Below are 23,100 nucleotides of genomic sequence, written 5' to 3'. Positions count from 1 at the left end.
CTTTTTTTGATAATATTTTCTATTCCGCTATTCAATAAAAACCTTTGGGTATAAACAATTAAATTGCGGGATAGTCTGTGTTGGTACGTGTGAGATACACCTTTCCAATTTTTGGGGTTCATCTCATACTTCTGAAGATTTGAGGGTGCTGCCTGTTCCGTACTCCTCCTACTCCTCATCCTGCCTTTAGGGGTACAAAAAATAGTAATTGGGGCCTAGTCTGGTTGTCTACGTTTGAGATACATACACTTTTTTTGATAATATTTTCTATTCCGCTATTCAATAAAAACCTTTGGGTATAAACAATTAAATTGCGGGATAGTCTGTGTTGGTACGTGTGAGATACACCTTTCCAATTTTTGGGGTTCATCTCATACTTCTGAAGATTTGAGGGTGCTGCCTGTTCCGTACTCCTCCTACTCCTCATCCTGCCTTTAGGGGTACAAAAAATAGTAATTGGGGCCTAGTCTGGTTGTGTACATGTGAGATACATACACTTTTTTTGATAATATTTTCTATTCCGCTATTCAATAAAAACTTTTGGGTATTAACAATTAAATTGCGGGATAGTCTGTGTTGGTACGTGTGAGATACACCTTTCCAATTTTTGGGGTTCATCTCATACTTCTGAAGATTTGAGGGTGCTGCCTGTTCCGTACTCCTCCTACTCCTCATCCTGCCTTTAGGGGTACAAAAAATAGTAATTGGGGCCTAGTCTGGTTGTGTACGTGTGAGATACATACACTTTTTTTGATAATATTTTCTATTCCGCTATTCAATAAAAACCTTTGGGTATAAACAATTAAATCGCGGGATTGTCTGTGTTGGTACGTGTGAGATACACCTTTCCAATTTTTGGGGTTCATCTCATACTTCTGAAGATTTGAGGGTGCTGCCTGTTCCGTACTCCTCCTACTTCTCATCTTGCCTTTAGGGGTACAACAAGTAGTAATTGGGGCCTAGTCTGGTTGTGTACGTGTGAGATACATACACTTTTTTTGATACTATTTTCTATTCCGCTATTCAATAAAAACCTTTGGGTATAAACAATTAAATCGCGGGATAGTCTGTGTTGGTACGTGTGAGATACACCATTCCAATTTTTGGGGTTCATCTCATACTTCTGAAGATATGAGGGTGCTGCCTGTTCCGTACTCCTACTCCTCATCCTGCCTTTAGGGGTACAAAAAATAGTAATTGGGGCCTAGTCTGGTTGTGTACGTGTAAGATACATAAACTTTTTTTGATAATATTTTCTATTCCGCTATTCAATAAAAACCTTTGGGTATTAACAATTAAATTGCGGGATAGTCTGTGTTGGTACGTGTAAGATACACCTTTCCAATTTTTGGGGTTCATCTCATACTTCTGAAGATTTGAGGGTGCTGCCTGTTCCGTACTCCTCCTACTCCCCATCCTGCCTTTAGGGGTACAAAAAATAGTAATTGGGGCCTAGTCTGGTTGTGTACGTGTGAGATACATACACTTTTTTTGATAATATTTTCTATTCTGCTATTCAATAAAAACCTTTGGGTATAAACAATTAAATTGCAGGATAGTCTGTGTTGGTACGTGTGAGATACACCTTTCCAATTTTTGGGGTTCATCTCATAGTTCTGAAGATTTGAGGGTGCTGCCTGTTCCGTACTCATCCTACTCCTCATCCTGTCTTTAGGGGTACAAAAAATACTAATTTGGGACTAGTCTGTTTGTGTACGTGTGAGAAACATACACTTTTTTTGATAATATTTTCTATTCCGCTATTCAATAAAAACCTTTGGGTATAAACAATTAAATTGTGGGATAGTCTGTGTTGGTACGTGTGAGATACACCTTTACAATTTTTGGGGTTCATCTCATACTTCTGAAGATTTGAGGGTGCTGCCTGTTCCGTACTCCTCCTACTCCTCATCCTGCCTTTAGGGGTACAAAAAATAGTAATTGGGGCCTAGTCTGGTTGTGTACGTGTGAGATACATACACTTTTTTTGATAATATTTTCTATTCCGCTATTCAATAAAAACCTTTGGGTATAAACAATTAAATTGCGGGATAGTCTGTGTTGGTACGTGTGAGATACACCTTTCCAATTTTTGGGGTTCATCTCATACTTCTGAAGATTTGAGGGTGCTGCCTGTTCCGTACTCCTCCTACTCCTCATCCTGCCTTTAGGGGTACAAAAAATAGTAATTGGGGCCTAGTCTGGTTGTGTACGTGTGAGATACATACACTTTTCTTGATAATATTTTCTATTCCGCTATTCAATAAAAACCTTTGGGTATAAACAATTAAATTGCGGGATAGTCTGTGTTGGTACGTGTGAGATACACCTTTCCAATTTTTGGGGTTCATCTCATACTTCTGAAGATTTGAGGGTGCTGCCTGTTCCGTACTCCTCCTACTCCTCATCCTGCCTTTAGGGGTACAAAAAATAGTAATTGGGGCCTAGTCTGGTTGTGTACGTGTGAGATACATACACTTTTTTTGATAATATTTTCTATTCCGCTATTCAATAAAAACCTTTGGGTATAAACAATTAAATCGCGGGATTGTCTGTGTTGGTACGTGTGAGATACACCTTTCCAATTTTTGGGGTTCATCTCATACTTCTGAAGATTTGAGGGTGCTGCCTGTTCCGTACTCCTCCTACTTCTCATCTTGCCTTTAGGGGTACAACAAGTAGTAATTGGGGCCTAGTCTGGTTGTGTACGTGTGAGATACATACACTTTTTTTGATACTATTTTCTATTCCGCTATTCAATAAAAACCTTTGGGTATAAACAATTAAATCGCGGGATAGTCTGTGTTGGTACGTGTGAGATACACCATTCCAATTTTTGGGGTTCATCTCATACTTCTGAAGATATGAGGGTGCTGCCTGTTCCGTACTCCTACTCCTCATCCTGCCTTTAGGGGTACAAAAAATAGTAATTGGGGCCTAGTCTGGTTGTGTACGTGTAAGATACATAAACTTTTTTTGATAATATTTTCTATTCCGCTATTCAATAAAAACCTTTGGGTATTAACAATTAAATTGCGGGATAGTCTGTGTTGGTACGTGTAAGATACACCTTTCCAATTTTTGGGGTTCATCTCATACTTCTGAAGATTTGAGGGTGCTGCCTGTTCCGTACTCCTCCTACTCCCCATCCTGCCTTTAGGGGTACAAAAAATAGTAATTGGGGCCTAGTCTGGTTGTGTACGTGTGAGATACATACACTTTTTTTGATAATATTTTCTATTCTGCTATTCAATAAAAACCTTTGGGTATAAACAATTAAATTGCAGGATAGTCTGTGTTGGTACGTGTGAGATACACCTTTCCAATTTTTGGGGTTCATCTCATAGTTCTGAAGATTTGAGGGTGCTGCCTGTTCCGTACTCATCCTACTCCTCATCCTGTCTTTAGGGGTACAAAAAATACTAATTTGGGACTAGTCTGTTTGTGTATGTGTGAGAAACATACACTTTTTTTGATAATATTTTCTATTCCGCTATTCAATAAAAACCTTTGGGTATAAACAATTAAATTGCGGGATAGTCTGTGTTGGTACGTGTGAGAAACACCTTTCCAATTTTTGGGGTTTATTTCATACTTCTGAAGATTTGAGGGTGCTGCCTGTTCCGTACTCCTCCTACTCCTCATCCTGCTTTAGGGGTACAAAAAGTAGTAATTGGGGCCTAGTCTGGTTGTGTACGTGTGAGATACATACAATTTTTTTGATAATATTTTCTATTCCGCTATTCAATAAAAACCTTTGGGTATAAACAATTAAATTGCGGGATAGTCTGTGTTGGTACGTGTGAGATACACCTTTACAATTTTTGGGGTTCATCTCATACTTCTGAAGATTTGAGGGTGCTGCCTGTTCCGTACTCCTCCTACTCCTCATCCTGCCTTTAGGGGTACAAAAAATAGTAATTGGGGCCTAGTCTGGTTGTGTACGTGTGAGATACATACACTTTTCTTGATAATATTTTCTATTCCGCTATTCAATAAAAACCTTTGGGTATAAACAATTAAATTGCGGGATAGTCTGTGTTGGTACGTGTGAGATACACCTTTCCAATTTTTGGGGTTCATCTCATACTTCTGAAGATTTGAGGGTGCTGCCTGTTCCGTACTCCTCCTACTCCTCATCCTGCCTTTAGGGGTACAAAAAATACTAATTAGGGCCTAGTCTGGTTGTGTACGTGTGAGATACATACACTTTTTTTGATAATATTTTCTATTCCGCTATTCAATAAAAACCTTTGGGTATAAACAATTAAATTGCGGGATAGTCTGTGTTGGTACGTGTGAGATACACCTTTCCAATTTTTGGGGTTCATCTCATACTTCTGAAGATTTGAGGGTGCTGCCTGTTCCGTACTCCTTCTACTCCTCATCTTGCCTTTAGGGGTACAAAAAGTAGTAATTGGGGCCTAGTCTGGTTGTGTACGTGTGAGATACATACACTTTTTTTGATAATATTTCCTATTCCGCTATTCAATAAAAACCTTTGGGTATAAACAATTAAATCGTGGGATAGTCTGTGTTGGTACGTGTGAGATACACCATTCCAATTTTTGGGGTTCATCTCATACTTCTGAAGATTTGAGGGTGCTGCCTGTTCCGTACTCCTCCTACTCCCCATCCTGCCTTTAGGGGTACAAAAAATAGTAATTGGGGCCTAGTCTGGTTGTGTACGTGTGAGATACATACACTTTTTTTGATAATATTTTCTATTCTGCTATTCAATAAAAACCTTTGGGTATAAACAATTAAATTGCGGGATAGTCTGTGTTGGTACGTGTGAGATACACCTTTCCAATTTTTGGGGTTCATCTCATACTTCTGAAGATTTGAGGGTGCTGCCTGTTCCGTACTCATCCTACTCCTCATCCTGTCTTTAGGGGTACAAAAAATACTAATTTGGGACTAGTCTGTTTGTGTACGTGTGAGAAACACCTTTCCAATTTTTGGGGTTTATCTCATACTTCTGAAGATTTGAGGGTGCTGCCTGTTCCGTACTCCTCCTACTCCTCATCCTGCCTTTAGGGGTACAAAAAGTAGTAATTGGGGCCTAGTCTGGTTGTGTACGTGTGAGATACATACACTTTTTTTGATCATATTTTCTATTCCGCTATTCAATAAAAACCTTTGGGTATAAACAATTAAATTGCGGGATAGTCTGTGTTTGTACGTGTGAGATACACATTTCCAATTTTTGACGTTCATCTCATACTTCTGAAGATTTGAGGGTGCTGCCTGTTCCGTACTCCTCCTACTCCTCATCCTGCCTTTAGGGGTACAAAAAATAGTAATTCGGGCCTAGTCTGGTTGTGTACGTGTGAGATACATACAATTTTTTTGATAATATTTTCTATTCCGCTATTCAATAAAAACCTTTGGGTATAAACAATTAAATTGTGGGATAGTCTGTGTTGGTACGTGTGAGATACACCTTTACAATTTTTGGGGTTCATCTCATACTTCTGAAGATTTGAGGGTGCTGCCTGTTCCGTACTCCTCCTACTCCTCATCCTGCCTTTAGGGGTACAAAAAACAGTAATTGGGGCCTAGTCTGGTTTTGTACATGTGAGATACATACACTTTTTTTGATAATATTTTCTATTCCGCTATTCAATAAAAACCTTTGGGTATTAACAATTAAATTGCGGGATAGTCTGTGTTGGTACGTGTGAGATACACCTTTCCAATTTTTGGGGTTCATCTCATACTTCTGAAGATTTGAGGGTGCTGCCTGTTCCGTACTCCTCCTACTCCTCATCCTGCCTTTAGGGGTACAAAAAATAGTAATTGGGGCTTAGTCTGGTTGTGTACGTGTGAGATACATACACTTTTTTTGATCATATTTTCTATTCCGCTATTCAATAAAAACCTTTGGGTATAAACAATTAAATCGCGGGATAGTCTGTGTTGGTACGTGTGAGATACACCTTTCCAATTTTTGGGGTTCATCTCATACTTCTGAAGATTTGAGGGTGCTGCCTGTTCCGTACTCCTCCTACTTCTCATCTTGCCTTTAGGGGTACAACAAGTAGTAATTGGGGCCTAGTCTGGTTGTGTACGTGTGAGATACACTTTTTTTGATAATATTTCTATTCCGCTATTCAATAAAAACCTTTGGGTATAAACAATTAAATCGCGGGATAGTCTGTGTTGGTACGTGTGAGATACACCTTTCCAATTTTTGGGGTTCATCTCATACTTCTGAAGATTTGAGGGTGCTGCCTGTTCCGTACTCCTACTCCTCATCCTGCCTTTAGGGGTACAAAAAATAGTAATTGGGGCCTAGTCTGGTTGTGTACGTGTGAGATACATAAACTTTTTTTGATAATATTTTCAATTCCGCTATTCAATAAAAACCTTTGGGTATTAACAATTAAATTGCGGGATAGTCTGTGTTGGTACGTGTGAGATACACCTTTCCAATTTTTGGGGTTCATCTCATACTTCTGAAGATTTGAGGGTGCTGCCTGTTCCGTACTCCTCCTACTCCCCATCCTGCCTTTAGGGGTACAAAAAATAGTAATTGGGGCCTAGTCTGGTTGTGTACGTGTGAGATACATACACTTTTTTTGATAATATTTTCTATTCTGCTATTCAATAAAAACCTTTGGGTATAAACAATTAAATTGCGGGATAGTCTGTGTTGGTACGTGTGAGATACACCTTTCCAATTTTTGGGGTTCATCTCATACTTCTGAAGATTTGAGGGTGCTGCCTGTTCCGTACTCATCCTACTCCTCATCCTGTCTTTAGGGGTACAAAAAATACTAATTTGGGACTAGTCTGTTTGTGTACGTGTGAGAAACACCTTTCCAATTTTTGGGGTTTATCTCATACTTCTGAAGATTTGAGGGTGCTGCCTGTTCCGTACTCCTCCTACTCCTCATCCTGCCTTTAGGGGTACAAAAAGTAGTAATTGGGGCCTAGTCTGGTTGTGTACGTGTGAGATACATACACTTTTTTTGATCATATTTTCTATTCCGCTATTCAATAAAAACCTTTGGGTATAAACAATTAAATTGCGGGATAGTCTGTGTTTGTACGTGTGAGATACACATTTCCAATTTTTGACGTTCATCTCATACTTCTGAAGATTTGAGGGTGCTGCCTGTTCCGTACTCCTCCTACTCCTCATCCTGCCTTTAGGGGTACAAAAAATAGTAATTCGGGCCTAGTCTGGTTGTGTACGTGTGAGATACATACAATTTTTTTGATAATATTTTCTATTCCGCTATTCAATAAAAACCTTTGGGTATAAACAATTAAATTGTGGGATAGTCTGTGTTGGTACGTGTGAGATACACCTTTACAATTTTTGGGGTTCATCTCATACTTCTGAAGATTTGAGGGTGCTGCCTGTTCCGTACTCCTCCTACTCCTCATCCTGCCTTTAGGGGTACAAAAAATAGTAATTGGGGCCTAGTCTGGTTGTGTACGTGTGAGATACATACACTTTTTTTGATAATATTTTCTATTCCGCTATTCAATAAAAACCTTTGGGTATAAACAATTAAATCGCGGGATAGTCTGTGTTGGTACGTGTGAGATACACCTTTCCAATTTTTGGGGTTCATCTCATACTTCTGAAGATTTGAGGGTGCTGCCTGTTCCGTACTTCTCCTACTCCTCATCCTGACTTTAGGGGTACAAAAAATACTAATTAGGGCCTAGTCTGGTTGTGTACGTGTGAGATACATACACTTTTTTTGATAATATTTTCTATTCCGCTATTCAATAAAAACCTTTGGGTATAAACAATTAAATTGCGGGATAGTCTGTGTTGGTACGTGTGAGATACACCTTTCCAATTTTTAGGGTTCATCTCATACTTCTGAAGATTTGAGGGTGCTGCCTGTTCCGTACTCCTTCTACTCCTCATCTTGCCTTTAGGGGTACAAAAAGTAGTAATTGGGGCCTAGTCTGGTTGTGTACGTGTGAGATACATACACTTTTTTTGATAATATTTCCTATTCCGCTATTCAATAAAAACCTTTGGGTATAAACAATTAAATCGTGGGATAGTCTGTGTTGGTACGTGTGAGATACACCTTTCCAATTTTTGGGGTTCATCTCATACTTCTGAAGATTTGAGGGTGCTGCCTGTTCCGTACTCCTCCTACTCCTCATCCTGCCTTTAGGGGTACAAAAAATAGTAATTGGAGCTTAGTCTGGTTGTGTACGTGTGAGATACATACACTTTTTTTGATAATATTTTCTATTCCGCTATTCAATAAAAACCTTTGGGTATAAACAATTAAATTGCGGGATAGTCTGTGTTGGTACGTGTGAGATACACCTTTCCAATTTTTGGGGTTCATCTCATACTTCTGAAGATTTGAGGGTGCTGCCTGTTCCGTACTCCTCCTACTCCTCATCCTGCCTTTAGGGGTACAAAAAATAGTAATTGGGGCCTAGTCTGGTTGTCTACGTTTGAGATACATACACTTTTTTTGATAATATTTTCTATTCCGCTATTCAATAAAAACCTTTGGGTATAAACAATTAAATTGCGGGATAGTCTGTGTTGGTACGTGTGAGATACACCTTTCCAATTTTTGGGGTTCATCTCATACTTCTGAAGATTTGAGGGTGCTGCCTGTTCCGTACTCCTCCTACTCCTCATCCTGCCTTTAGGGGTACAAAAAATAGTAATTGGGGCCTAGTCTGGTTGTGTACATGTGAGATACATACACTTTTTTTGATAATATTTTCTATTCCGCTATTCAATAAAAACTTTTGGGTATTAACAATTAAATTGCGGGATAGTCTGTGTTGGTACGTGTGAGATACACCTTTCCAATTTTTGGGGTTCATCTCATACTTCTGAAGATTTGAGGGTGCTGCCTGTTCCGTACTCCTCCTACTCCTCATCCTGCCTTTAGGGGTACAAAAAATAGTAATTGGGGCCTAGTCTGGTTGTGTACGTGTGAGATACATACACTTTTTTTGATAATATTTTCTATTCCGCTATTCAATAAAAACCTTTGGGTATAAACAATTAAATCGCGGGATTGTCTGTGTTGGTACGTGTGAGATACACCTTTCCAATTTTTGGGGTTCATCTCATACTTCTGAAGATTTGAGGGTGCTGCCTGTTCCGTACTCCTCCTACTTCTCATCTTGCCTTTAGGGGTACAACAAGTAGTAATTGGGGCCTAGTCTGGTTGTGTACGTGTGAGATACATACACTTTTTTTGATACTATTTTCTATTCCGCTATTCAATAAAAACCTTTGGGTATAAACAATTAAATCGCGGGATAGTCTGTGTTGGTACGTGTGAGATACACCATTCCAATTTTTGGGGTTCATCTCATACTTCTGAAGATATGAGGGTGCTGCCTGTTCCGTACTCCTACTCCTCATCCTGCCTTTAGGGGTACAAAAAATAGTAATTGGGGCCTAGTCTGGTTGTGTACGTGTAAGATACATAAACTTTTTTTGATAATATTTTCTATTCCGCTATTCAATAAAAACCTTTGGGTATTAACAATTAAATTGCGGGATAGTCTGTGTTGGTACGTGTAAGATACACCTTTCCAATTTTTGGGGTTCATCTCATACTTCTGAAGATTTGAGGGTGCTGCCTGTTCCGTACTCCTCCTACTCCCCATCCTGCCTTTAGGGGTACAAAAAATAGTAATTGGGGCCTAGTCTGGTTGTGTACGTGTGAGATACATACACTTTTTTTGATAATATTTTCTATTCTGCTATTCAATAAAAACCTTTGGGTATAAACAATTAAATTGCAGGATAGTCTGTGTTGGTACGTGTGAGATACACCTTTCCAATTTTTGGGGTTCATCTCATAGTTCTGAAGATTTGAGGGTGCTGCCTGTTCCGTACTCATCCTACTCCTCATCCTGTCTTTAGGGGTACAAAAAATACTAATTTGGGACTAGTCTGTTTGTGTACGTGTGAGAAACATACACTTTTTTTGATAATATTTTCTATTCCGCTATTCAATAAAAACCTTTGGGTATAAACAATTAAATTGCGGGATAGTCTGTGTTGGTACGTGTGAGAAACACCTTTCCAATTTTTGGGGTTTATTTCATACTTCTGAAGATTTGAGGGTGCTGCCTGTTCCGTACTCCTCCTACTCCTCATCCTGCTTTAGGGGTACAAAAAGTAGTAATTGGGGCCTAGTCTGGTTGTGTACGTGTGAGATACATACAATTTTTTTGATAATATTTTCTATTCCGCTATTCAATAAAAACCTTTGGGTATAAACAATTAAATTGCGGGATAGTCTGTGTTGGTACGTGTGAGATACACCTTTACAATTTTTGGGGTTCATCTCATACTTCTGAAGATTTGAGGGTGCTGCCTGTTCCGTACTCCTCCTACTCCTCATCCTGCCTTTAGGGGTACAAAAAATAGTAATTGGGGCCTAGTCTGGTTGTGTACGTGTGAGATACATACACTTTTCTTGATAATATTTTCTATTCCGCTATTCAATAAAAACCTTTGGGTATAAACAATTAAATTGCGGGATAGTCTGTGTTGGTACGTGTGAGATACACCTTTCCAATTTTTGGGGTTCATCTCATACTTCTGAAGATTTGAGGGTGCTGCCTGTTCCGTACTCCTCCTACTCCTCATCCTGCCTTTAGGGGTACAAAAAATACTAATTAGGGCCTAGTCTGGTTGTGTACGTGTGAGATACATACACTTTTTTTGATAATATTTTCTATTCCGCTATTCAATAAAAACTTTTGGGTATTAACAATTAAATTGCGGGATAGTCTGTGTTGGTACGTGTGAGATACACCTTTCCAATTTTTGGGGTTCATCTCATACTTCTGAAGATTTGAGGGTGCTGCCTGTTCCGTACTCCTCCTACTCCTCATCCTGCCTTTAGGGGTACAAAAAATAGTAATTGGGGCCTAGTCTGGTTGTGTACGTGTGAGATACATACACTTTTTTTGATAATATTTTCTATTCCGCTATTCAATAAAAACCTTTGGGTATAAACAATTAAATCGCGGGATTGTCTGTGTTGGTACGTGTGAGATACACCTTTCCAATTTTTGGGGTTCATCTCATACTTCTGAAGATTTGAGGGTGCTGCCTGTTCCGTACTCCTCCTACTTCTCATCTTGCCTTTAGGGGTACAACAAGTAGTAATTGGGGCCTAGTCTGGTTGTGTACGTGTGAGATACATACACTTTTTTTGATACTATTTTCTATTCCGCTATTCAATAAAAACCTTTGGGTATAAACAATTAAATCGCGGGATAGTCTGTGTTGGTACGTGTGAGATACACCATTCCAATTTTTGGGGTTCATCTCATACTTCTGAAGATATGAGGGTGCTGCCTGTTCCGTACTCCTACTCCTCATCCTGCCTTTAGGGGTACAAAAAATAGTAATTGGGGCCTAGTCTGGTTGTGTACGTGTAAGATACATAAACTTTTTTTGATAATATTTTCTATTCCGCTATTCAATAAAAACCTTTGGGTATTAACAATTAAATTGCGGGATAGTCTGTGTTGGTACGTGTAAGATACACCTTTCCAATTTTTGGGGTTCATCTCATACTTCTGAAGATTTGAGGGTGCTGCCTGTTCCGTACTCCTCCTACTCCCCATCCTGCCTTTAGGGGTACAAAAAATAGTAATTGGGGCCTAGTCTGGTTGTGTACGTGTGAGATACATACACTTTTTTTGATAATATTTTCTATTCTGCTATTCAATAAAAACCTTTGGGTATAAACAATTAAATTGCAGGATAGTCTGTGTTGGTACGTGTGAGATACACCTTTCCAATTTTTGGGGTTCATCTCATAGTTCTGAAGATTTGAGGGTGCTGCCTGTTCCGTACTCATCCTACTCCTCATCCTGTCTTTAGGGGTACAAAAAATACTAATTTGGGACTAGTCTGTTTGTGTACGTGTGAGAAACATACACTTTTTTTGATAATATTTTCTATTCCGCTATTCAATAAAAACCTTTGGGTATAAACAATTAAATTGCGGGATAGTCTGTGTTGGTACGTGTGAGAAACACCTTTCCAATTTTTGGGGTTTATTTCATACTTCTGAAGATTTGAGGGTGCTGCCTGTTCCGTACTCCTCCTACTCCTCATCCTGCTTTAGGGGTACAAAAAGTAGTAATTGGGGCCTAGTCTGGTTGTGTACGTGTGAGATACATACAATTTTTTTGATAATATTTTCTATTCCGCTATTCAATAAAAACCTTTGGGTATAAACAATTAAATTGCGGGATAGTCTGTGTTGGTACGTGTGAGATACACCTTTACAATTTTTGGGGTTCATCTCATACTTCTGAAGATTTGAGGGTGCTGCCTGTTCCGTACTCCTCCTACTCCTCATCCTGCCTTTAGGGGTACAAAAAATAGTAATTGGGGCCTAGTCTGGTTGTGTACGTGTGAGATACATACACTTTTCTTGATAATATTTTCTATTCCGCTATTCAATAAAAACCTTTGGGTATAAACAATTAAATTGCGGGATAGTCTGTGTTGGTACGTGTGAGATACACCTTTCCAATTTTTGGGGTTCATCTCATACTTCTGAAGATTTGAGGGTGCTGCCTGTTCCGTACTCCTCCTACTCCTCATCCTGCCTTTAGGGGTACAAAAAATACTAATTAGGGCCTAGTCTGGTTGTGTACGTGTGAGATACATACACTTTTTTTGATAATATTTTCTATTCCGCTATTCAATAAAAACCTTTGGGTATAAACAATTAAATTGCGGGATAGTCTGTGTTGGTACGTGTGAGATACACCTTTCCAATTTTTGGGGTTCATCTCATACTTCTGAAGATTTGAGGGTGCTGCCTGTTCCGTACTCCTTCTACTCCTCATCTTGCCTTTAGGGGTACAAAAAGTAGTAATTGGGGCCTAGTCTGGTTGTGTACGTGTGAGATACATACACTTTTTTTGATAATATTTCCTATTCCGCTATTCAATAAAAACCTTTGGGTATAAACAATTAAATCGTGGGATAGTCTGTGTTGGTACGTGTGAGATACACCATTCCAATTTTTGGGGTTCATCTCATACTTCTGAAGATTTGAGGGTGCTGCCTGTTCCGTACTCCTACTCCTCATCCTGCCTTTAGGGGTACAAAAAATAGTAATTGGGGCCTAGTCTGGTTGTGTACGTGTGAGATACATAAACTTTTTTTGATAATATTTTCTATTCCGCTATTCAATAAAAACCTTTGGGTATTAACAATTAAATTGCGGGATAGTCTGTGTTGGTACGTGTGAGATACACCTTTCCAATTTTTGGGGTTCATCTCATACTTCTGAAGATTTGAGGGTGCTGCCTGTTCCGTACTCCTCCTACTCCCCATCCTGCCTTTAGGGGTACAAAAAATAGTAATTGGGGCCTAGTCTGGTTGTGTACGTGTGAGATACATACACTTTTTTTGATAATATTTTCTATTCTGCTATTCAATAAAAACCTTTGGGTATAAACAATTAAATTGCGGGATAGTCTGTGTTGGTACGTGTGAGATACACCTTTCCAATTTTTGGGGTTCATCTCATACTTCTGAAGATTTGAGGGTGCTGCCTGTTCCGTACTCATCCTACTCCTCATCCTGTCTTTAGGGGTACAAAAAATACTAATTTGGGACTAGTCTGTTTGTGTACGTGTGAGAAACATACACTTTTTTTGATAATATTTTCTATTCCGCTATTCAATAAAAACCTTTGGGTATAAACAATTAAATTGCGGGATAGTCTGTGTTGGTACGTGTGAGAAACACCTTTCCAATTTTTGGGGTTTATCTCATACTTCTGAAGATTTGAGGGTGCTGCCTGTTCCGTACTCCTCCTACTCCTCATCCTGCCTTTAGGGGTACAAAAAGTAGTAATTGGGGCCTAGTCTGGTTGTGTACGTGTGAGATACATACACTTTTTTTGATCATATTTTCTATTCCGCTATTCAATAAAAACCTTTGGGTATAAACAATTAAATTGCGGGATAGTCTGTGTTGGTACGTGTGAGATACACCTTTCCAATTTTTGGGGTTCATCTCATACTTCTGAAGATTTGAGGGTGCTGCCTGTTCCGTACTCCTCCTACTCCTCATCCTGCCTTTAGGGGTACAAAAAATACTAATTAGGGCCTAGTCTGGTTGTGTACGTGTGAGATACATACACTTTTTTTGATAATATTTTCTATTCCGCTATTCAATAAAAACCTTTGGGTATAAACAATTAAATTGCGGGATAGTCTGTGTTGGTACGTGTGAGATACACCTTTACAATTTTTGGGGTTCATCTCATACTTCTGAAGATTTGAGGGTGCTGCCTGTTCCGTACTCCTCCTACTCCTCATCCTGTCTTTAGGGGTACAAAAAATACTAATTTGGGACTAGTGTGTTTGTGTACGTGTGAGAAACACCTTTCCAATTTTTGGGGTTTATCTCATACTTCTGAAGATTTGAGGGTGCTGCCTGTTCCGTACTCCTCCTACTCCTCATCCTGCCTTTAGGGGTACAAAAAGTAGTAATTGGGGCCTAGTCTGGTTGTGTACGTGTGAGATACATACACTTTTTTTGATCATATTTTCTATTCCGCTATTCAATAAAAACCTTTGGGTATAAACAATTAAATTGCGGGATAGTCTGTGTTTGTACGTGTGAGATACACATTTCCAATTTTTGACGTTCATCTCATACTTCTGAAGATTTGAGGGTGCTGCCTGTTCCGTACTCCTCCTACTCCTCATCCTGCCTTTAGGGGTACAAAAAATAGTAATTCGGGCCTAGTCTGGTTGTGTACGTGTGAGATACATACAATTTTTTTGATAATATTTTCTATTCCGCTATTCAATAAAAACCTTTGGGTATAAACAATTAAATTGTGGGATAGTCTGTGTTGGTACGTGTGAGATACACCTTTACAATTTTTGGGGTTCATCTCATACTTCTGAAGATTTGAGGGTGCTGCCTGTTCCGTACTCCTCCTACTCCTCATCCTGCCTTTAGGGGTACAAAAAATAGTAATTGGGGCCTAGTCTGGTTGTGTACGTGTGAGATACATACACTTTTTTTGATAATATTTTCTATTCCGCTATTCAATAAAAACCTTTGGGTATAAACAATTAAATTGCGGGATAGTCTGTGTTGGTACGTGTGAGATACACCTTTCCAATTTTTGGGGTTCATCTCATACTTCTGAAGATTTGAGGGTGCTGCCTGTTCCGTACTCCTCCTACTCCTCATCCTGACTTTAGGGGTACAAAAAATACTAATTGGGGCCTAGTCTGGTTGTGTACGTGTGAGATACATACACTTTTTTTGATAATATTTTCTATTCCGCTATTCAATAAAAACCTTTGGGTATAAACAATTAAATTGCGGGATAGTCTGTGTTGGTACGTGTGAGATACACCTTTCCAATTTTTAGGGTTCATCTCATACTTCTGAAGATTTGAGGGTGCTGCCTGTTCCGTACTCCTTCTACTCCTCATCTTGCCTTTAGGGGTACAAAAAGTAGTAATTGGGGCCTAGTCTGGTTGTGTACGTGTGAGATACATACACTTTTTTTGATAATATTTCCTATTCCGCTATTCAATAAAAACCTTTGGGTATAAACAATTAAATCGTGGGATAGTCTGTGTTGGTACGTGTGAGATACACCTTTCCAATTTTTGGGGTTCATCTCATACTTCTGAAGATTTGAGGGTGCTGCCTGTTCCGTACTCCTCCTACTCCTCATCCTGCCTTTAGGGGTACAAAAAATAGTAATTGGAGCTTAGTCTGGTTGTGTACGTGTGAGATACATACACTTTTTTTGATAATATTTTCTATTCCGCTATTCAATAAAAACCTTTGGGTATAAACAATTAAATTGCGGGATAGTCTGTGTTGGTACGTGTGAGATACACCTTTCCAATTTTTGGGGTTCATCTCATACTTCTGAAGATTTGAGGGTGCTGCCTGTTCCGTACTCCTCCTACTCCTCATCCTGCCTTTAGGGGTACAAAAAATAGTAATTGGGGCCTAGTCTGGTTGTCTACGTTTGAGATACATACACTTTTTTTGATAATATTTTCTATTCCGCTATTCAATAAAAACCTTTGGGTATAAACAATTAAATTGCGGGATAGTCTGTGTTGGTACGTGTGAGATACACCTTTCCAATTTTTGGGGTTCATCTCATACTTCTGAAGATTTGAGGGTGCTGCCTGTTCCGTACTCCTCCTACTCCTCATCCTGCCTTTAGGGGTACAAAAAATAGTAATTGGGGCCTAGTCTGGTTGTGTACATGTGAGATACATACACTTTTTTTGATAATATTTTCTATTCCGCTATTCAATAATAACTTTTGGGTATTAACAATTAAATTGCGGGATAGTCTGTGTTGGTACGTGTGAGATACACCTTTCCAATTTTTGGGGTTCATCTCATACTTCTGAAGATTTGAGGGTGCTGCCTGTTCCGTACTCCTCCTACTCCTCATCCTGCCTTTAGGGGTACAAAAAATAGTAATTGGGGCCTAGTCTGGTTGTGTACGTGTGAGATACATACACTTTTTTTGATAATATTTTCTATTCCGCTATTCAATAAAAACCTTTGGGTATAAACAATTAAATCGCGGGATTGTCTGTGTTGGTACGTGTGAGATACACCTTTCCAATTTTTGGGGTTCATCTCATACTTCTGAAGATTTGAGGGTGCTGCCTGTTCCGTACTCCTCCTACTTCTCATCTTGCCTTTAGGGGTACAACAAGTAGTAATTGGGGCCTAGTCTGGTTGTGTACGTGTGAGATACATACACTTTTTTTGATACTATTTTCTATTCCGCTATTCAATAAAAACCTTTGGGTATAAACAATTAAATCGCGGGATAGTCTGTGTTGGTACGTGTGAGATACACCTTTCCAATTTTTGGGGTTCATCTCATACTTCTGAAGATATGAGGGTGCTGCCTGTTCCGTACTCCTACTCCTCATCCTGCCTTTAGGGGTACAAAAAATAGTAATTGGGGCCTAGTCTGGTTGTGTACGTGTAAGATACATAAACTTTTTTTGATAATATTTTCTATTCCGCTATTCAATAAAAACCTTTGGGTATTAACAATTAAATTGCGGGATAGTCTGTGTTGGTACGTGTAAGATACACCTTTCCAATTTTTGGGGTTCATCTCATACTTCTGAAGATTTGAGGGTGCTGCCTGTTCCGTACTCCTCCTACTCCCCATCCTGCCTTTAGGGGTACAAAAAATAGTAATTGGGGCCTAGTCTGGTTGTGTACGTGTGAGATACATACACTTTTTTTGATAATATTTTCTATTCTGCTATTCAATAAAAACCTTTGGGTATAAACAATTAAATTGCAGGATAGTCTGTGTTGGTACGTGTGAGATACACCTTTCCAATTTTTGGGGTTCATCTCATAGTTCTGAAGATTTGAGGGTGCTGCCTGTTCCGTACTCATCCTACTCCTCATCCTGTCTTTAGGGGTACAAAAAATACTAATTTGGGACTAGTCTGTTTGTGTACGTGTGAGAAACATACACTTTTTTTGATAATATTTTCTATTCCGCTATTCAATAAAAACCTTTGGGTATAAACAATTAAATTGCGGGATAGTCTGTGTTGGTACGTGTGAGAAACACCTTTCCAATTTTTGGGGTTTATTTCATACTTCTGAAGATTTGAGGGTGCTGCCTGTTCCGTACTCCTCCTACTCCTCATCCTGCTTTAGGGGTACAAAAAGTAGTAATTGGGGCCTAGTCTGGTTGTGTACGTGTGAGATACATACAATTTTTTTGATAATATTTTCTATTCCGCTATTCAATAAAAACCTTTGGGTATAAACAATTAAATTGCGGGATAGTCTGTGTTGGTACGTGTGAGATACACCTTTACAATTTTTGGGGTTCATCTCATACTTCTGAAGATTTGAGGGTGCTGCCTGTTCCGTACTCCTCCTACTCCTCATCCTGCCTTTAGGGGTACAAAAAATAGTAATTGGGGCCTAGTCTGGTTGTGTACGTGTGAGATACATACACTTTTCTTGATAATATTTTCTATTCCGCTATTCAATAAAAACCTTTGGGTATAAACAATTAAATTGCGGGATAGTCTGTGTTGGTACGTGTGAGATACACCTTTCCAATTTTTGGGGTTCATCTCATACTTCTGAAGATTTGAGGGTGCTGCCTGTTCCGTACTCCTCCTACTCCTCATCCTGCCTTTAGGGGTACAAAAAATACTAATTTGGGCCTAGTCTGGTTGTGTACGTGTGAGATACATACACTTTTTTTGATAATATTTTCTATTCCGCTATTCAATAAAAACCTTTGGGTATAAACAATTAAATTGCGGGATAGTCTGTGTTGGTACGTGTGAGATACACCTTTCCAATTTTTGGGGTTCATCTCATACTTCTGAAGATTTGAGGGTGCTGCCTGTTCCGTACTCCTTCTACTCCTCATCTTGCCTTTAGGGGTACAAAAAGTAGTAATTGGGGCCTAGTCTGGTTGTGTACGTGTGAGATACATACACTTTTTTTGATAATATTTCCTATTCCGCTATTCAATAAAAACCTTTGGGTATAAACAATTAAATCGTGGGATAGTCTGTGTTGGTACGTGTGAGATACACCATTCCAATTTTTGGGGTTCATCTCATACTTCTGAAGATTTGAGGGTGCTGCCTGTTCCGTACTCCTACTCCTCATCCTGCCTTTAGGGGTACAAAAAATAGTAATTGGGGCCTAGTCTGGTTGTGTACGTGTGAGATACATAAACTTTTTTTGATAATATTTTCTATTCCGCTATTCAATAAAAACCTTTGGGTATTAACAATTAAATTGCGGGATAGTCTGTGTTGGTACGTGTGAGATACACCTTTCCAATTTTTGGGGTTCATCTCATACTTCTGAAGATTTGAGGGTGCTGCCTGTTCCGTACTCCTCCTACTCCCCATCCTGCCTTTAGGGGTACAAAAAATAGTAATTGGGGCCTAGTCTGGTTGTGTACGTGTGAGATACATACACTTTTTTTGATAATATTTTCTATTCTGCTATTCAATAAAAACCTTTGGGTATAAACAATTAAATTGCGGGATAGTCTGTGTTGGTACGTGTGAGATACACCTTTCCAATTTTTGGGGTTCATCTCATACTTCTGAAGATTTGAGGGTGCTGCCTGTTCCGTACTCATCCTACTCCTCATCCTGTCTTTAGGGGTACAAAAAATACTAATTTGGGACTAGTCTGTTTGTGTACGTGTGAGAAACATACACTTTTTTTGATAATATTTTCTATTCCGCTATTCAATAAAAACCTTTGGGTATAAACAATTAAATTGCGGGATAGTCTGTGTTGGTACGTGTGAGAAACACCTTTCCAATTTTTGGGGTTTATCTCATACTTCTGAAGATTTGAGGGTGCTGCCTGTTCCGTACTCCTCCTACTCCTCATCCTGCCTTTAGGGGTACAAAAAGTAGTAATTGGGGCCTAGTCTGGTTGTGTACGTGTGAGATACATACACTTTTTTTGATCATATTTTCTATTCCGCTATTCAATAAAAACCTTTGGGTATAAACAATTAAATTGCGGGATAGTCTGTGTTGGTACGTGTGAGATACACCTTTCCAATTTTTGGGGTTCATCTCATACTTCTGAAGATTTGAGGGTGCTGCCTGTTCCGTACTCCTCCTACTCCTCATCCTGCCTTTAGGGGTACAAAAAATACTAATTAGGGCCTAGTCTGGTTGTGTACGTGTGAGATACATACACTTTTTTTGATAATATTTTCTATTCCGCTATTCAATAAAAACCTTTGGGTATAAACAATTAAATTGCGGGATAGTCTGTGTTGGTACGTGTGAGATACACCTTTACAATTTTTGGGGTTCATCTCATACTTCTGAAGATTTGAGGGTGCTGCCTGTTCCGTACTCCTCCTACTCCTCATCCTGCCTTTAGGGGTACAAAAAATAGTAATTGGGGCCTAGTCTGGTTGTGTACGTGTGAGATACATACACTTTTTTTGATCATATTTTCTATTCCGCTATTCAATAAAAACCTTTGGGTATAAACAATTAAATTGCGGGATAGTCTGTGTTGGTACGTGTGAGATACACCTTTCCAATTTTTGGGGTTCATCTCATACTTCTGAAGATTTGAGGGTGCTGCCTGTTCCGTACTCCTCCTACTCCTCATCCTGCCTTTAGGGGTACAAAAAATAGTAATTCGGGCCTAGTCTGGTTGTGTACGTGTGAGATACATACACTTTTTTTGATAATATTTTCTATTCCGCTATTCAATAAAAACCTTTGGGTATAAACAATTAAATTGCGGGATAGTCTGTGTTGGTACGTGTGAGATACACCTTTCCAATTTTTGGGGTTCATCTCATACTTCTGAAGATTTGAGGGTGCTGCCTGTTCCGTACTCCTCCTACTCCTCATCCTGCCTTTAGGGTTACAAAAAATAGTAATTGGGGCCTAGTCTGGTTGTGTACATGTGAGATACATACACTTTTTTTGATAATATTTTCTATTCCGCTATTCAATAAAAACTTTTGGGTATTAACAATTAAATTGCGGGATAGTCTGTGTTGGTACGTGTGAGATACACCTTTCCAATTTTTGGGGTTCATCTCATACTTCTGAAGATTTGAGGGTGCTGCCTGTTCCGTACTCCTCCTACTCCTCATCCTGCCTTTAGGGGTACAAAAAATAGTAATTGGGGCCTAGTCTGGTTGTGTACATGTGAGATACATACACTTTTTTTGATAATATTTTCTATTCCGCTATTCAATAAAAACTTTTGGGTATTAACAATTAAATTGCGGGATAGTCTGTGTTGGTACGTGTGAGATACACCTTTCCAATTTTTGGGGTTCATCTCATACTTCTGAAGATTTGAGGGTGCTGCCTGTTCCGTACTCCTCCTACTCCTCATCCTGCCTTTAGGGGTACAAAAAATAGTAATTGGGGCCTAGTCTGGTTGTGTACGTGTGAGATACATACACTTTTTTTGATAATATTTTCTATTCCGCTATTCAATAAAAACCTTTGGGTATAAACAATTAAATCGCGGGATTGTCTGTGTTGGTACGTGTGAGATACACCTTTCCAATTTTTGGGGTTCATCTCATACTTCTGAAGATTTGAGGGTGCTGCCTGCTCCGTACTCCTCCTACTCTTCATTTTGCCTTTTGGGGTACAACAAGTAGTAATTGGGGCCTAGTCTGGTTGTGTACGTGTGAGATACATACACTTTTTTTGATAATATTTTCTATTCCGCTATTCAATAAAAACCTTTAGGTATTAACAATTAAATTGCGGGATAGTCTGTGTTGGTACGTGTGAGATACACCTTTCCAATTTTTGGGGTTCATCTCATACTTCTGAAGATTTGAGGGTGCTGCCTGTTCCGTACTCCTCCTACTCCTCATCCTGCCTTTAGGGGTACAAAAAACAGTAATTGGGGCCTAGTCTGGTTGTGTACATGTGAGATACATACACTTTTTTTGATAATATTTTCTATTCCGCTATTCAATAAAAACCTTTGGGTATAAACAATTAAATTGCGGGATAGTCTGTGTTGGTACGTGTGAGATACACCTTTCCAATTTTTGGGGTTCATCTCATACTTCTGAAGATTTGAGGGTGCTGCCTGTTCCGTACTCCTCCTACTCCTCATCCTGCCTTTAGGGGTACAAAAAATAGTAATTCGGGCCTAGTCTGGTTGTGTACGTGTGAGATACATACACTTTTTTTGATAATATTTTCTATTCCGCTATTCAATAAAAACCTTTGGGTATAAACAATTAAATTGCGGGATAGTCTGTGTTGGTACGTGTGAGATACACCTTTCCAATTTTTGGGGTTCATCTCATACTTCTGAAGATTTGAGGGTGCTGCCTGTTCCGTACTCCTCCTACTCCTCATCCTGCCGTTAGGGTTACAAAAAATAGTAATTGGGGCCTAGTCTGGTTGTGTACATGTGAGATACATACACTTTTTTTGATAATATTTTCTATTCCGCTATTCAATAAAAACTTTTGGGTATTAACAATTAAATTGCGGGATAGTCTGTGTTGGTACGTGTGAGATACACCTTTCCAATTTTTGGGGTTCATCTCATACTTCTGAAGATTTGAGGGTGCTGCCTGTTCCGTACTCCTCCTACTCCTCATCCTGCCTTTAGGGGTACAAAAAATAGTAATTGGGGCCTAGTCTGGTTGTGTACATGTGAGATACATACACTTTTTTTGATAATATTTTCTATTCCGCTATTCAATAAAAACTTTTGGGTATTAACAATTAAATTGCGGGATAGTCTGTGTTGGTACGTGTGAGATACACCTTTCCAATTTTTGGGGTTCATCTCATACTTCTGAAGATTTGAGGGTGCTGCCTGTTCCGTACTCCTCCTACTCCTCATCCTGCCTTTAGGGGTACAAAAAATAGTAATTGGGGCCTAGTCTGGTTGTCTACGTGTGAGATACATACACTTTTTTTGATAATATTTTCTATTCCGCTATTCAATAAAAACCTTTGGGTATAAACAATTAAATCGCGGGATTGTCTGTGTTGGTATGTGTGAGATACACCTTTCCAATTTTTGGGGTTCATCTCATACTTCTGAAGATTTGAGGGTGCTGCCTGCTCCGTACTCCTCCTACTCTTCATTTTGCCTTTTGGGGTACAACAAGTAGTAATTGGGGCCTAGTCTGGTTGTGTACGTGTGAGATACATACACTTTTTTTGATAATATTTTCTATTCCGCTATTCAATAAAAACCTTTAGGTATTAACAATTAAATTGCGGGATAGTCTGTGTTGGTACGTGTGAGATACACCTTTCCAATTTTTGGGGTTCATCTCATACTTCTGAAGATTTGAGGGTGCTGCCTGTTCCGTACTCCTCCTACTCCTCATCCTGCCTTTAGGGGTACAAAAAACAGTAATTGGGGCCTAGTCTGGTTGTGTACATGTGAGATACATACACTTTTTTTGATAATATTTTCTATTCCGCTATTCAATAAAAACCTTTGGGTATAAACAATTAAATTGCGGGATAGTCTGTGTTGGTACGTGTGAGATACACCTTTCCAATTTTTGGGGTTCATCTCATACT

The sequence above is a fragment of the Pelophylax lessonae genome (assembly GCF_965119305.1).
Source record: "Pelophylax lessonae genome assembly, chromosome: 6".
Taxonomy (NCBI): Eukaryota; Metazoa; Chordata; class Amphibia; order Anura; family Ranidae; genus Pelophylax; species Pelophylax lessonae.
This window is presented reverse-complemented; position numbering follows the sequence as displayed.